At 42.6% G+C, this 16,849-nt stretch overlaps 1 long non-coding RNA gene across 2 annotated transcripts in view; it reads left to right on the forward strand.

Moving 5' to 3' along the window:
• The window catches only part of LOC143303658 (uncharacterized), a 139,681-nt gene that overhangs the window by 708 nt on the left and 122,124 nt on the right, over positions 1 to 16,849 (forward strand). The window contains exons 1-2 of one of the 2 annotated variants that reach the window (XR_013060174.1): positions 816 to 1,796; positions 1,900 to 2,028. This is a non-coding gene — a long non-coding RNA (uncharacterized LOC143303658). Of the gene's footprint in view, positions 1 to 815; positions 1,797 to 1,899; positions 2,029 to 16,849 lie in introns of those variants that run through there. The other variant, XR_013060173.1, reaches the window with a different exon arrangement.

The following is a 16,849-nucleotide window of genomic DNA, read 5'->3' on the forward strand; positions in this document are numbered from 1 at the left end:
GTACTCGAAACTGCGTATATTGTCGACGAAGGCCTCGGATACTCGGTGTCCAACGATATCGTACGAAAGATGATTCTCTAACCGGCACGGTCGGGCAAATGTGTCGGTTCGCTCTCGTCCGTCGAATGTCAGGGTCACCGGCGCAGAGCGCGCGCAGCGTGGAACGCAATTTTCGATCGAAGTTCCGTGACGCGTTCCCCGGTTCGCTCAAACGAAAGAGGAGACGACGACGACGACGACGACGACGACGACGACGACGACGACACAACGGATCCAACAAAACCTACACGAGGCACACCGAGGCTCCGCTTCCTTCTCTTTTCTTTTTCTCTCGTGCCACACGGAGAGTCCACGACGAAAAACACTTGCTCGCACGTAGGGTGCACCAGTCACTGAGCGCCGGCGACGACAGCGTGCCGGCTGCCGTGGCTCGGCGCGCGGGCGAGCGCGAAAGTGAGGCCCCATTGGGTGAAAGCGAAAGCATGGTGGGGGTCACGGCTAGCGCGCCAATCGATGCGCGCCGTTGTCGTCCCTCCGACGGGCGCACGCTACCTCTCTATATTTCTGTCCTTCTCCTACTTATACGTCTGTCCTTCTCGCACTCACAGCCGGCGCTGCAACACGAGCGCGCGTTTTACTTTTCGAAGCCGGCGAGGAGGCCTACGAATATGTAATCCTGGATACGGGTGTACGCGTACGTGCAAGGGGACGTGTTTGCGCCACGAATACTATCGCGAGTCGACGTATCTCTCGAACTTACGCAGAAATCGTAACGAGATAATGCTCTGTAAATTGAAAATTCACTTCTACCGGATCCCGAATCTCGTTTGCGAAGGGAAAGCGGGTTGAACGACTCGGAAGGAAACACCCAGAGACAGAGTTGAATTAACGCAGTCAGAAATGGCGTTCGTGGATCGGCACGAAGGAAACTGAACTCTTGTCTATTTTTTTATGCTTCGATGCTTCGTACTGGCTGATGTCCACGGAAACATCTCAATCTCGTACCCCGTATCACGTGGAAAACCTTTTCGATGTTCGATTATATGCACGATACGTTGTTGAAAATTTTCGTGAGTCTCTCTATCGCTTTGACGTAGTAGTTGGCAGCGTAATACGTAATACAGTGAGTGTACGTGCCCGATTCCACGTCTCTATTTCTAATTAGCAATGACTCAACTCGAGACGTATGGTCGCATGCCAATGATAAGCGGATGTACAATATTTTGCGCGTATTCTAGTTGTCGTAGAAGTACGTCCAAGTATTTACTTGTAGTCCTATATACAATTTCGAACAAGGACACGAAACATTCTAAAAACCGAGCACGAATTCCCTTCGAAGCGTTATATGTCGCGTATTCTTGCGGTCAGTAAATACGCTGCTCTGGTGACAGTGTATACATGCTCGCTACACTCTGTTTTTCCCGAATGTAACTTCTCTCGTGTGTACTCTCGCTTCCAGGGATCACCGGTATGAAACACAACCGTATGCGTTTCACGAGGTGTAAATATTTACGCCGCTGGCCCTTGGATATATTACATCGAAATTCTAGAGAGAACGGTCGCGGTTCTTTTTGCGTCGCGAACTTAACCTCTTCTGTACGCGCCGTATTTTCGCGACGCGAGTTTTTTTTACGCTGTTCGCGCCTTAATATCGTACTCGTTATAAATTTCGATGACACATCGAGCGTAATGTTCGTTCCTGCCGCGATCGCGAATCTCTTTCGAATATACGTGGACGTGAACTCGTGTGTACTGTTCGTGAGAATAAAAATTCGTGGACAACGATCCCGCAATAGGTATGTAAGCAAGCTTAGAGGTTAATTTGACAATCTTTAAATTTAACCAAGGTCGCGGTCGTCCCGTCTTTGTAACATATCTGACATTTAGTTTTATTTTCAGCGTTATTTTCAATGTCGCAGTCGTACCAACTGTTCGAGAAAGAATGCAGTCACACGATGAAATTTATTTGGAATCGAAACGCTATTCTGGACTTGTGACGCGATGACGTGAATACGTAGTCCGCAGCTGGTAAGTAAATACATATATACTTCCATACTTATTGGAAGCACTCTAAGATTCAAGATTATTACGTGTAACGAGAGAAATCGCTTGGATGTTCGTAACGAACGTCGAGAGCGCATCAAAGCCATCTTTCGACCAGCACGAAAACAGCATTATGTTTACTTCGTTCTGTCCGCGATCTGAAAATATCGTGAATGCGTTTATTGATAAATAAATCCCAGCCCCCGGTATCTATATCGTTGCCCGCGATTTATTCCGTTGCTTTCTGTCTCACTCTCACGGTGTTTATCGAAATTCTTGACAAGCGAATTGCACAAACAACGCACAGATACATAACAGGCAAATGTGTTGCGCTCGCTTCTTATCGTATGCGTCCCGCTTATCTACAACGAAGGTCATTAATGGCAGAGATTTCAGTCGTTGGTGGGCGAAATAAGAATTCATCGGTACAAAAATAAACCGTATGAAAAATCCGTGGCGTAAATCGTTGCCCCGCTTCTCTACGTGGTTACCGAACTTTCTGCCCGGTTCCCTTTTATCGACGATGTCGCGGTTCCTACAAAAAAGTATATTGGTCACAGGCGAGAAATAAAGAGAAAAGAAAGAAAGAGGAGAGGCACAGTTATCGAGAATGCCAACGGCTGCGAATTTTTATCACCCATGTGCACGTGTTTGCGTGTGCACGCATATTGCGAGCGATTATCGACACCTACGCACACGTGTCTCCTGGGAAAGATCGCCGCCGCGGTCGAAAGTTCCTGATATTGATATTAACTAGAGATGGATGGCAACGTGATTTCTAGATTCGCGAAATTCGAATCCAGAGCTTCCCGTGGTCTTAATTTGTTTTTTTTTTCTTTAGATAATGTAAACAGTTGTAGTGGATTCGTAACGTGAAATCGTTCCAATTGCGGTAAATCGTAACAATTGAAGGGAGTATAAAATTTAAATACAAACTCGATTGGATCATTATTAGTTAAAAAGGATATGCCACGATATTCTCGTAAATTAGCGGTACAAATTATTATTTACTTCGATATCTAGAGTTCCAAATTACAAAAGTAGCACAAAGTTTTGCGTAAATAAACGTAACGTTAATACGTAAACGTGATGTTATTACAAAATAATAAATTTGGTAATATATACATTAATCGTTCACATAAATATTATCGAGTGTTGACAAATCATGACCTCGATGCCATCGATGGGATGTAGGAAATTTTGTCGTAATTTTTCGAGCATTCCCACGGGCGTCGACGTCACGTCAAGAGAGGAACACACTCTATCTGGAACACAATAACAAAGAGTCGATTTTGCCCGGCTGTCAGCTCGCGTGTGCTCGTGTGAGCGAAAAGCACGCGGCAGCGAGCTGGCTCCTGGGACACCAGCGAAACGAGATACGTATTAGATTACGTTGCATAATTTTATCGGCGATCGTAAAGCTGTTACGAAACGTGAGACTCCCAATTCTCTAATGACATGAGCCATAAATAACGCGTGTTGATCAAAATAACGTCAAGCAATCCTTAACTGCAGCTCCACGCTACCGTACTCGTATCAATCAATGTTCGGAAGATGCGTAATTTAATTTTTATTAGTCATAGGTTTATCAATAATTTAGCAAAGAATGCAGTACGATTGTTTTCACAAATTACTAATTATCTGCGTAGAGATATACGTGTTACGGATATAATAGCTCATAAAAACGATTACGAAGCCCGTTAGCACGACCTTCGAGGTAAACACAGCAGATACAAAAGATCGTTTCGTTTCTTTACTTCGTTTTTTTTTCTTTTTTGTCGAAACATTCCATGAGCGTGACGAGGAGGACAGGCCGATGTTTTACGACTATTCTCACATGACGAACACTCAGCCGTGGCATTAAATAAAGCGTAATTCTAAAGCAGGAAGAATTACGACGTCTTCTCTTCTGTGAATCTCGAGAGCATACATAAATATTCACACGATACCAGAGAGGTGAATTCAGTTCGTTTGTGACAATGCATTTCCGCTGGTTAGACGGAAACCGTGTAAATATTGTAGCGCGGTGGTAAGGGGCATAGAATAACGGGGAATCCAGGTCAGTCGGTGGTTGAATTTCGCCATGGCTTTACGCAAACTGCGTAGGGTAAACGGGGGACCATAACCGAGGGGGGTGCCACCCCGGTAACACGAGGTCGAGGCATCCGAAAAAGGATAATCCAGCATCCTCGAGAGGACCCCGCATGAAAAAGTTGTTTTGATCGTTTCGGGTTTCTACGACGGTGACCGTGAATGAGGCTTTAGCTGGTATACGACTCGTTTGAGGGGGTCTTTCGGATGCAGGGAGAACCAGATGTCACTGAAAGGAACACGGCCTATCCCGTTGGGTTCGCGCGCTCGAGGAGTGCCAGGGTGCGCGATTAAAAAATTCGAACGGCGCGCGTGAAGGGGATAGGAACGGAACTAAGGCAGAGACAATTGGACGGAAGAAAAATTTCTTTTGTTCGAAAACGAACCGGCCCCCCTGGCATTGTGTCCTCTTTCCTTTCTTCCGAGAAAGGAGTAACGAAGATTAATAATTTCCTCGTCGACTCCGGTGCCTTCCTTAACTAGCTTAACGTCGCCGTATAGACGTCTGTTACTCGTTGGCAAAGAAACAGCAATGAAATAGAAACGATATTGTAGGTTTCTGTTTTGCAATTCAGTGCGCTTCGTATCATTCGCTTGAACATTTATAAAATACCAACAACATTAATTATATATCTAGATTATCGTTAATTAATTTATAGCCAACGTTAAAATTAAACTGATATCGTTTGTTTCTTACAAAACATTACTAGACTTAAAAATATCTATTAGCTTATTCGACTATGTCATGTTTCTTTAAGCGCAAAGTAGAATAATTAAGGCAGCGGGGCCTCTAAAATGTTTTATGATAGAGGATATGTACATAAAATATTTCTATGAGTAACTGTTCAAATTCTTGCACGAGTCAGCGTACTTATTCATTCCTTGTAAATACGTGTAACGGTACGAGTATAGAAGAGCGCGATGGTGACGGAAGGGTGACTCGCTGGCACAGGCAAAGATTCAAAGTCCCGGGTGCACACACACATACACACGCAGAGAGTTTCATGCGGCGCTAGGTGAACGGGTGGAGGTGGTGGCGGCTGTTCGCGTGGTGGCTGGGGTTTTGAAGGTTGGGGGCACCAGGTTGACCGTGGGGTGCTGGAAAGCGGGGGTGTAGGTCTAGGTTCAGGGGCGGCATTGCCCGGGTGGGCGTGCACTTTCGGTTTCAAGCTGCGCATGCTCGTTGCATACTCGTTCTCTCCCTCTGCAGTCGTAGTCCGTATTCGCTCATAAAGTTTCTAGCCACGTAAAATTCACTACCACCACGTCACGCGTCGCTGCTCGTTGTTCCTGTACGAGGAATGAACGTGTTCTCGATGGAGCCGGCACGGCGCCTCCGTCTGGATCCGTCCTTGTCTTGTCAGAATCGAAAATTATAGAGTGTGGACGAATAAGTTCGAACTACCAACGCATCCTTGCCGATATCTCTACTCTCGAATTTCCTCTGGTTCACCCCGTTTCTCGAACTTGTTACGCACCCTTCGTGCCTTTCCTGCGCCGCTAGCTCGAATAGTAAACGCGCCCCTTTAGGTTCCGCGAATTCAGGCTCGCGATGCTGCCGCGAGAAACTTCTCTTTGGGAGAATGAAATTATTTTTCGCCAGTTTGTCTAAAAATGGACGGCGGTAGTCGATACGTGGCTTACATAATTTTTTCAATACTTAGAATAAGAATAATTTGATCGGAAACAATGGCTTTCCGTACGTTTCTCTTCCATTTGTGATCAACCACGCCCTGTCTGAATAAACGTGGCCAGAGGACGGTTCTCGACCTTGGGCTCCTAAATATCAAGGGTTACGTGATAATTAATTTCATTCCATAATTCAGGTTGGTCCATGCAGACAATTAGTTTGCCGTTAGAAGGCAGTTACAAATGTTCCACGAGATGCCTTGTTGTCTGAGTTTACCGGGAAAATTTCGTTACTCGCGCGAAGATGCAATTTTCAAAGCGAGTTTCCACTGTGCTTGATAGAACGCTGCAATTCGTAATCTCATTGACTACCAGAATACGTGTAAAGCTATTATTGCATTGGTCGTGTTTTCACCGAGTATACAGATTCTTATGAGTATATTGCAAAGCTTCGTGTAAACTTGAAAATTGCAAAAAATAATAACGTATACACGCGGAAATATACATAAATATTGGTATAAAATATCCAAAATACAGTACTCGTTATAATATTTCATAGGTGAAACAGATAACAGGCATACGTTCAATTTTTCCATTCATGAAAGAACAACAACTCGTCAGAACACGCATCCACTGTAACCGTAGCTTAATGGGCAGACTACGGATGTTCATGCAAATGCATGTTTTTACACAGCACTAGTAGGGAAATGAAACCTTGATAAAAATTTGTCACGCGACACAGAAGATTATAAAAACATGTTTTTTATTTTACATCTTTGCATATGCTTTGCATATTTATGTTAAAGAACCTATGCAGGAACATATTACGTTATTTACTTATATAACTAATTGATATAATTCATCGGAACTGTGTAAAATGCTAATGCCAATAACATAACGTACATTTCGACTAATTTGAAAAACTTTGAAAATCAGATAACAATTGCAAATTTATACAAAGCGTTTGCAATTTATTATAACCATTACTATAGCCCCAATTATGCCAGAATAATTGCAAAAGTACAGTTAAATATCTATTATTAAATATCGTAGATAGTATTAGATATATTAAATTAATATCAACCATATTGCTCACATATTCTCTATGTTTCTCGTGCCCATATGTTTGCATACTTTTTACGCACAAATATCATATCTTTTTGCATATTTAACACGCATAAACGCTCACGTTCTACTAATGGGTACTAGCGGGTATAACACGATGAATCGTTAGAGAAATACGATGTTCGTGATTTATGAATCCCGCGTGCAAAGAGAACAAGGACCGTACACCATTGTCGTGCGGTGCGCTTCAAGACGAAACCTTTCCACGACACATTCAATTTCTGTTAAACGCGATTCACAATAGCCTGGTAAGCTGCTATTACGCAATTTTGCTCGTCCCAACGGCGCGCTTCTCTCACCGCCTCTTGATTTTTGCGATTACAACTAGCCGCACAAGCGAAGAATGATAACGAAGTTAGCACAGGATTTATCCCGCTATTTTATTTCATCGCGAGAATTTACTTTTACATATGAAGACTACGCGGAAAGGTCACTGTGAGTCGTATTTCGTATCTTCTGGGGAAAAATAGGAAAGCCCTTTTAAAATTCAACACATTGTCAACCAATCTCGCGTTACCAAAATTGTCTTCTTATTCGGGTTTAGAGCAAGACATGGACAAAAGTATACTTTTCGTGTTTTCCTCCTGGGATCTTCGTACGCTTTTGTAGAATTAAAATGTCGCGGCAACGGTCGTACTTTTTATGAGCGCGTTCTCCACGAACGAGATATAACAACAACGGATATATCCAGTTTCGTAATTTTTTCGCGGGATTCAATTCCGCGGCCAGTCGTGTAACTATAAACGAGTTTGGTGCAATGAACGGAAATTGATATATTATTCGAGCATATAGCGGAAACAGGTTTAATTAAGAGGCTTCGATAAACGAGCTGTTCTTGACGATAGCCAATGTTATAGGATCGGCAACAGCGATCAAAGATAAAGTATTTACTCGCTTTGAATAATCTTCGTTCGCGTTACGGCACACTAGCTTATATGAAAACTAAATTTTCCAAATGACGAGTAATTCGATTATCCCATTTGACGTAAGAATTATCAAGTTGTTCCAAAAGTAACTGTTAGAATTTAATCTTAAAGTTAAGATAAATAATCTGTGGAAGACACAATGTTTATGTTGAAATAATATTAGGTGATATTTATTAAACAGAATTACAGAACCGAATGTATTTAAAATACAAAAGTGAGTGATCTGGTATAATTAACAAAGTGTGCAGGTGAAGCATTTATGGGTCGTTGACAGTTGGCCAGTTACTCTCAGACGTAGTGACCCATGGTCCCTTAAAAGATTTTGAACCCCACTCTCTATACAGTAGTGAGTATGACCTGTGTGAGTGTCCTGTTCGAATGGCTGTGTAGGTGTCTGTATAAGATTAATATCGTTGTATTCCAACAGTAACATAATATAATATCGAAATAGAGAAGTCTGTATAAAGTAAAATTTGCGACTTATCGATTTACTGACATTATTAGCCGATAAGTTATCGCGCAAAAGAGCCATGGAATGTATACAGTTTTTTGAGGTTAGAATTTGTTCATGATAGACTGGACTTATTTCCGTCGCTAGGCAAAGAGCTATTCATAGCGTACCGACATGCAATTGCATAAAGCTAGTGGATACGTTGACCCTAAGTGTTACGTAACTCGCGTCTAGTGGCAGCTATCAGCACAACGATAACACAACGACTCGATACGCCGTGGTCGTTGTGCCGTCGTATATCTATGAGTGCATTTCTGCCTAGATCGTTGTATTATTCGCAATCTACCCATGCTGTTATCTTTCGGTAACGTCCATCGACTTTCGAAACAAACGTTCCATTCGTATGCCGTTACCGAACGACCGCGACGAGGAGAGAGACTCGCACGTTCTTCCATCGGAAACCTGGTACGTTTCTGCGTGTACGTGAGAACGGTACGAGTAAATGACCTAGGAAGGATATCGATGCTCGCAGTAATATGGGATTGTCTTCGATAAACGAATAGGTACAGTAAGTCTGTAAGGAATAAAAAATTCTGAGGCGGGCGTGTGCAGTTGGATTAAAGCTTCGATGTGGGTCACGCGATAAGAATAAGACTGTCAGATAATTTGGATGTATTTGTCGATTATGATATATCAGAAAGATATAACTTTTACGTGGAATGATCACCGTTAAACGTAGATGATGTTTCATTATGGGGATTCGTCTTCTTTAATCTCCAGGGAGAGATATTTGTAGATGTACAAAGTTGATGATTCCTATTAGGATTTATAGGTATATCGTCTCGACGTTCGTCTACTTCGACAATTCTAGGAAGGAAATTCTGCTACTTAAATTAAAAAGAAAAATCCTTGTTAACTTGGTCATGTCGTGTGTAACGTATCTCTTGGTGATCGCGATTCTCGTATTCTGGCGTCTGACAGCGCGTCGTAGGATTACAGAACGTTCAGTCGGATTGTAAAGTTTGCCTGCAGCGAATGGTAGAAACTGTCAGGCGTCGAGCAAAGTTTCCAACAAAGCCAACGACGGTTCGATGGCTTCGGTACGCTCGCCAAGATCGAAACTGGGTTACGTGCGATGCGCTCCCGGCTTCGAAATAAGCGGACAGAGATCCTCGCGACGATCACGCGACAAAGCCACGGTCAACCCGCTTCTGTCGATGCTGCTGTTGCATCTTCCGTACGTGTGCACGTGTTTTATTTGAAAACTGGTCGCACGAAAAGATACGTGTCCAATCTGGATCCTTTTGTGAGCATCTGCAGGCTCACGCGCTGCCGCTATTCAGTCAGCTGAACCGGGATATCTCTGACCGCGAACCTCTTTTCAGGGATCTCCTCGGATAAAATCCGATTCAAACGGGACGACTCACTCTGACTGGTTCGCGGACACGTTTCTAAGGGTGTGTGTGTGTGTGTGTTTTTGAGGTTCGTACTGTTCGAAGAGACACGTGCCTTCGTTAAAAATTTTCCACTGAATTTTTTTTCCTCCTGATCTCTGTTTTACTCAAAGTCAGCGTATATCTTATTCTAACATAATATACAAACGCGCAAATTTATGAAACAAATAAGAACAAATATGCGAAAGAAAGTACGTACTTGTTACGACATTTAGAAGGTGAGATATAAATTCCTACCTAAATTCCATTTGCTCGGACATATTCGTAACGTAAATTTGCATAAACATTCGCAGTCTGGTAATTCAGACAGCTCCGTATCTTACTCGCGATCAAATGGAAGGAATCGCGTGCTTTTCTGCACGGTTCTTGAACGAAATCGCATCCTTTAGCTGTCTGTCGAATAGATTCGCGTGCACGTACGCGCCGGCAGCTATAACCGCGGTGTGTACACGCTAATTGCGCAACGGTGATTCACGGCACACATTTGTTTCGCCAGTCCGAAGAAAACGGTCGCCTTAATTGCTAAGCGAACGGATTTATGCTAACGTCCGTGCACCTTGCCTCGCCGGGTAAATTTAATTACGTTCATATCCAGACACCGTGAGCGAGGGTAATTAAAATATTCGGCCGTAACGCGCGGTCGCTTCTTTGGTAACGAGCCTCTTACGCGGTTAGAGAAAAGTTCAAATCTTCTCTGTTTCTGCCTTTCTTAGTTAAAATATTCTCTCTGATATATTTTTTATCTTTGATAAAAATTGTTTAATTTTCTCCGATGTTTCGATATGCTAGATTCCAAATAATCACGGTAGATTTTTCTCTAACAGAAAGAAAAATCTTCTAGAATTTGCTAGACCTACTTTGCCCGAGGAATACGTATCTTATCGATCTCTAGGATCAATCTGCACACGTTAATTTCAGCGTCAAACACATAAGTTTAGTGTCAATTTACGACACTGGATAGTGTACGTGATCTCGATAAAACTTCGTCAAAGGGTTGCAATTACCGTACGATATAGCGTAGCTCGAAGCCATCGACTCAATTCGACTCGCAAGCCAAAGCCTTGACTCGATCTCCGCTAAATTCGAAAACGTGATCTTCCATCTTATCTAGCGGCACTGATGATTTACGATACGCTCGTATACACAATTCGACCGATAACTGGATGGTCCGAACACCGTGTTCTTCGTGCTACGAGAGACAGACAGACAGACAGACAGAGAGAAAGAGAGAGCCAAGTGTCGGCCGATCACCGATAACATCGGCCATCAAACTGCTTTCTAAGATCTCTCCGTGGGGTCAGAAGTGGGGCCAGCGACGATTTACGACGCTTATTATTGATAGAGCTATTCGACCCTCGGTACGAAGTTTGCGATCTTCTCGCGAGGTGTTATTGTTAGTTATCTCGTCTTTTGTATCGCGTGACACGAACGTGTCGTCGCATAAAAAGTTCCATAGAAGTTTGAAATTTCGAGTTTCCTCTATTAGATTCGATGTAGACCAGCACATTCGGAATAATACGCTCTTTTATGAGGTGTACAGAGACTTTTACGAGCCAGTACATACATTTATCTGCACTTATAGGATTCTCACACATCTGACAATGAGCGTTATTCCGTTGTTACGTACATGTATTATTCGCTGCTTTCTAACAGTGCGATAGCACGCGAAACACAGAATCGCACGTCTATATCTGGTCTTCTAACGGAATTCTGGATAAAAGAGAGTATCATACGTTTCACAGAGCTTGTTGTCTCGGCGATTCGACCAGGTCGATGTTCTAGGAACATTCCTTACAGTGAACCGGCATTACTTTTCTCGAGTGGTTTCCAGACTTACGTAAGCCACGTGTTCGCCGCGACTGATAGACCTCGTTCGCGATAATCGTTCGCTGTGCGAACGAGAAGGTACCATTAAGCCCTAATTAACGCGTCAGACAGGATGGCGGAGAGTTTCTGCGAACAGAAACCGCGGCATTCGAGCTGCGACGAGGAATCGCTGCAATCACTTTCTCTCCCACGTATCGAGCCGCGAGCTTTCGCGATTAGATATCGGGAATCGGCCGACGACCATTTCTAGCTACTAACACCGATTAGATAGGGGCAATAATTGCGGAACAATGACCGACCGTCGGCCGTTACCACCGGCACGTTGCGTCGCCCGCGAGAGAACGTTCGCGAATTCTCGTTCAGAGAATCGATACCAAGTTCGGTCTACCCCGCGCCAAGCATAATTTCCACGCTGCACAAACAGCAATTACGGACGTATACCTGTCTGCTACGTGGCTGCGAACGTGAAATTTACAATCATGACTTTAATACTAGTTACATTTCCCATTTTTTCTCGTCTCCTTCGCGGTACTCTTGTTCCTTGCAACTGTTTGCTTTTCTTTATTATGCGAACTACGATTAACTTGTAACTGACATGGTAATCGTTTAATTACGCGAACGGAAATGTTAAAAAATTTATGAAAAGTGGTACTGTGCGTGGAACAGGATAATCGGCTATTCGTAATTGACTTATTAAATAAAATTCACTTGTATACTTGCCACGGTAAGTTATATATTTTCTTTGCAAACAAGATACATTGGTTTAAACCTTTTTTTATTTCTTCGTTTATTTTCTTCGTACGCGTATTAACGAGAGTAACGAGTGTTGCTTGTCCAGCGGTAATTTCAATTTCACGGAGACTGCCCTGGAAGCTAGAATGAAATACTCTTCTACCCCTTTACAGCACTTAACGCTGTATTCAGCGTAGAATTTACTTTTCGCCAAAGTCGTTTACCATTTAAGTTTCTCGATTAGGGTCGATTCGTAGCAAGCTGTACGCGTCGGTCTATTGAAATTTCTACGGGATACTTTCCCGATATCGACGCATGCTAGAGACGTTAGTTTCGATATGGTAAAGAAATTCCGCTCGTAAACGAAGCTCTACGGCCTATAGAAAGAGGCTGGTTTGTGTACGGAACAGACGGTATTCAGTATCGATCAGGCTTCACGGGGAACGGATTGAAAGGCGAAGCAGACAGGTACACACGGTGTGTCGGCAGAACGCGTACGTAACAGTCGTTACGTTAATGACCAGCCGCAGCAAAGTACGTAACCGTGCTTTCGGCCAATAATGAGTGCTACGTTAGCAAACGAGAGGCCCGGGTCGTCCCGAAGCTAATCAATGTTGCTGCCCGGTGAATCGATTCTTTTTTCCCCCGCCATTCGCGGGGATATGAACCCTCGTAGAAAAATTGATGCGCCTCTAACCCTTCCGACCAATTTCTCACTCGACACACTTAACCAACCGTCGTTCTGGCATCGTTCACCAGCGTTCGAATCGATACCTATGTACATCGTACCTATAGTAGAAAAAAGAATATCCTATATCCTCATCGAGTGTCCTTATTATATAAAAGAAGTTAGAACAATCTATAACTTGTAAGTTGTCATTTTGCTAATATTATTGATAAATTATTAGCGTTAAAGGGTGCAGGTGTATAAGAAAGTATAATTTCGTTTCGACATCGATTGATGGAAACCTTATATTTGGGCGCCGCGCCGGTGAAATTCGAGTGGCTTGTGAACGTTGTGCACGCCGCCGTCACGCTATGGCTTTCTTCCTTCTATGAATTAGTGAAAAGGAAACTCTTCGGAGACAGAAACGATTCCAGGTTGACCGATGGTTTCGTGCTGCTATTCCAGGAACGCGAATACGTCCCGTCATTACGTGGGAACGGCCAGTATGATTTCAACCGAACCAGTAATTTTTGGAAACGAGTATCGTACATGATTCTTTGGGGTTATCGTTCTCCAAGCTTCGCGACCCGATTCTCTTACAATTTTCTTAACGTCTTCACTGCCACGCCAATTTCATATATTATATATGTATATATAATTTTATCGAAACACGGCAACGTTTAATTTTTGCGAGATATTCTATCGTATTTGCGCGCTTCTTCTGTGAAATTCGTCTTATTCCAATCACGCTACAAAAATTTAGTAACGCGGCTTACCACTGGCCACAGTGGTGATCAACGTTAAGAATCCGCGATGCGCGAATGGACACGTGCTCGTTCTTTGCGAGCCGGATGAAAACAGTGACGTCATAACTTACGAAGTTATAGCGCTATTTTTGGTTTATGGCTACCGGCTGCTTCGACGATATCCAAGTTATTACGGCTACCCAGGAATCACGCCCGGAATTGAAAAGAAAGGGAAAATTATTGATAACTCTGCAGCGTTTGACCAGACTTTGTAACTTGTTAAATGAGAAAGACAAATCACGTAATATTTTCGTTCGAATTTTCAATCTATCAGACATAATAATTAGTCAAGACGTAATAAAAATGTTAGTTTAGACGGTATGTTTGCTTTTTTTTCTTCTTTTTTTCCAATAAAATGAAAGAACAGTCGAGTGCCTTCTATCTCTGCTCAGTACGTTTCAATTTTTTTAACATAACATTTATTTATAGCGTATACACAATTGCTGCCTCTCATTGCGTCATGGGCGAATTATGTTTAATTAAATCGTAAATATTATTCAAGAGTTAGAAGCGCTTGTGTTCGTTGAGACAAGAGCGAGATTGAGACACGAAACTTCGAGAACTGCGAAGTTGAAGCGAACGATCGTGACGTGAACGGCGAATCGTCGAATGACGCGTGCACACGCGGCTTCCTTCGAAATTCTTGCCAAAAATTACACGAATACGTTACGGTTACTCGTGTATTTTTACGCGCGTCGTAAAGGCCCGTTATAAATTTTCTGAAACAGAAGGCAGCGACAGACGACGTAACCGTGTTTCTTCTCGTTTCCATGAAAAGGAAGAGGAAGGCGAGAAAAAAAATAAGGAGAACAAAGATCATCGGCGCAACGTGTGCTGTTCCAGCTACGCTCGTTAAATCGCGCGGCGATTTTTCAATCGCACGCGTATCGTTCGAACGACTTCTCGGTGCCGCGTAGATAAAGGAAACGCCAACATTTACGAGCTCGTAAAAAGCGCGCGCGTTTCGTATTGCCAATGTAGAGAAGGAAAAAGAGAGAAAGACAGAACTCGCGGTAGGGTTCCCTCGTTGAGGAACTTTGTCGTTTACTCGCCCGTGCGCACGCGCATTATGGTTCGCACGGAAACCGAGCTCACTAGACCATTGACGCCGGCCACCAGGTTTGTTTTGGATTTTAAAACTAGGCCGATGGGTCGTTGCCCTCCGACAAATCCTTTCTGCCTTCGTCCCCTTCTTTTCCTCGGCCCCTCTATTTCTTTTCTTAGGCTAGCTTACCGCGAACACATGCTACCTACTGTAGCGTCGATTAGTTATGCTACACAGCATCTATAGCTCTACCAATGGCACCAATTTGTGCACCAATACTGGCAAACGTGTTCACACGCAATCTCGCATTTGATTGATTTCGTTGCTGTGATTTATCTATTACACCTGTTTGCGTTAACGTTGTTGCAACAAATAATCGTATATATCGATAATAGCAAGGATTTCTTATTTCGATTTCGTATTGGCAATAAAGTTAAGTATAAAAACGTTTGAATAATTATCAGGTGCACTTGTAAGAAAGCAGATGCTATTCCAGGTTAAGTAACGATCATCGAAATTGATAGAATATACTCGAACAGTCTGACTGTTTTTCGCGATCGTTCGAACCCTCGTGATGTTCGAGTCTCCGATTGTTCTATAATCGTCGAAACGTCAATACCATCGAAAATTATAGGATGATCAGTTGTAGATCGTAAACAAAATCTCCAATGATATAATCCGAATCATACGATTACAGCAGAATGGGCTAGACGCTATTATAATGCCAGATGGATCAATATTTATCCTCGAGAGAGTTTATCGATAGACTACACTTTCAACAAAGATTCGACTGTTAAATGTAAACAGTGATTCAGAAATCGGCGTAGAATTTATTTATGAATGGTAATAGGATTTCATTGTTTGTAGGAGAAGAGAACTAGAGCCGGAGGTAGTCTGATTATGTAAATTACCCGACATTCATTGGACCGTATTGTTAAATATCGTTGGAAATGTAGTTTCAAAAAGGTTCGATCGATGAATCGGAACGCGTGTCGCCGATTTAACGAAACAATTTTGGCCGATTCGAGGGTGCTGGTCTTGCGTTTTTGTTGTTCCAACAAAAGGCGACTATGGGCCCCCCCAATGTGGGGCGATCAGGCCTGTGCTATCTCAGCTATAGACTGATTTACCTCCACGCGTGACACGCATTGACATACATCGCTTAAGGCTGACATTTATAAACAGCGTGCCGTGAAGACGTACACAGAAGTCTCCATTCAACTTTCGTTTGATTACGCGGAACCCAACTTATCACAGAACCAGCTTGCGAAATAGAATGCGTTCGTTTCTCGCGAACGTGTCGTAAAAATAAAGAAAAAGCTACGTTTAACGCGAGTAAGCAGTTAGAAATCTCCTCGGAGGTTTTGCTCTTGGTCTTGCTTGTTTAATATTTGGTGAAATAAATCTTTCATCCCCTACTGAAATGAAACTTTTCGTTCGAGGGCTGTTTTCACTTGTAAATGCGAATTAGAGTATCGAAAAAACGATACGGTCGTGCCAAAAAGCATAAAGTGTTGGGTTTCGTAACATTGTATTATTTTTCGTTGTAACAAAGCATAATATTCAGTTTTGCTGCGTAGTTGTTACAGTACATCGTCGTCTCAATAAACAGCGAAATGGTTAAGATCTGCAACTACAAATTATCGATGTTCCTTATTAATTTTTCCCTTTCACGACGTTTGAATGAATTCGAAGCTCGAAACGGTTGATCAAGAATAATTATGTCGTTACGTGGTAAAAATATAAAATTCTTTTTATTTATTTGGAAGAATTTTGCAATCAATTCTCATTGAGAATTATAAGTAAATTATTCTGGCATGGTACTATAACTTGGATAATAAGTGTTTATCGTATGTTTGATTCTAGTTGAATCTAATGTTTAAATCTAGAGGGTAATGTCTTTTTAGCCTGCGGATCTGATCCCTCGTGTCAAGTAATTGAGTAACTAGTGGGTTTTGATGGTTGTTAACTCTTATGTTATATCTATTACTGAATTTGGATATTTTTTCTTTAACTGTGGATATCTTAAGGTCGCGATGTATTGTTTCGTTGG

This window comes from Bombus vancouverensis, chromosome 15 (genome assembly GCF_051014615.1).
Source record: "Bombus vancouverensis nearcticus chromosome 15, iyBomVanc1_principal, whole genome shotgun sequence".
Lineage (NCBI taxonomy): Eukaryota > Metazoa > Arthropoda > Insecta > Hymenoptera > Apidae > Bombus > Bombus vancouverensis.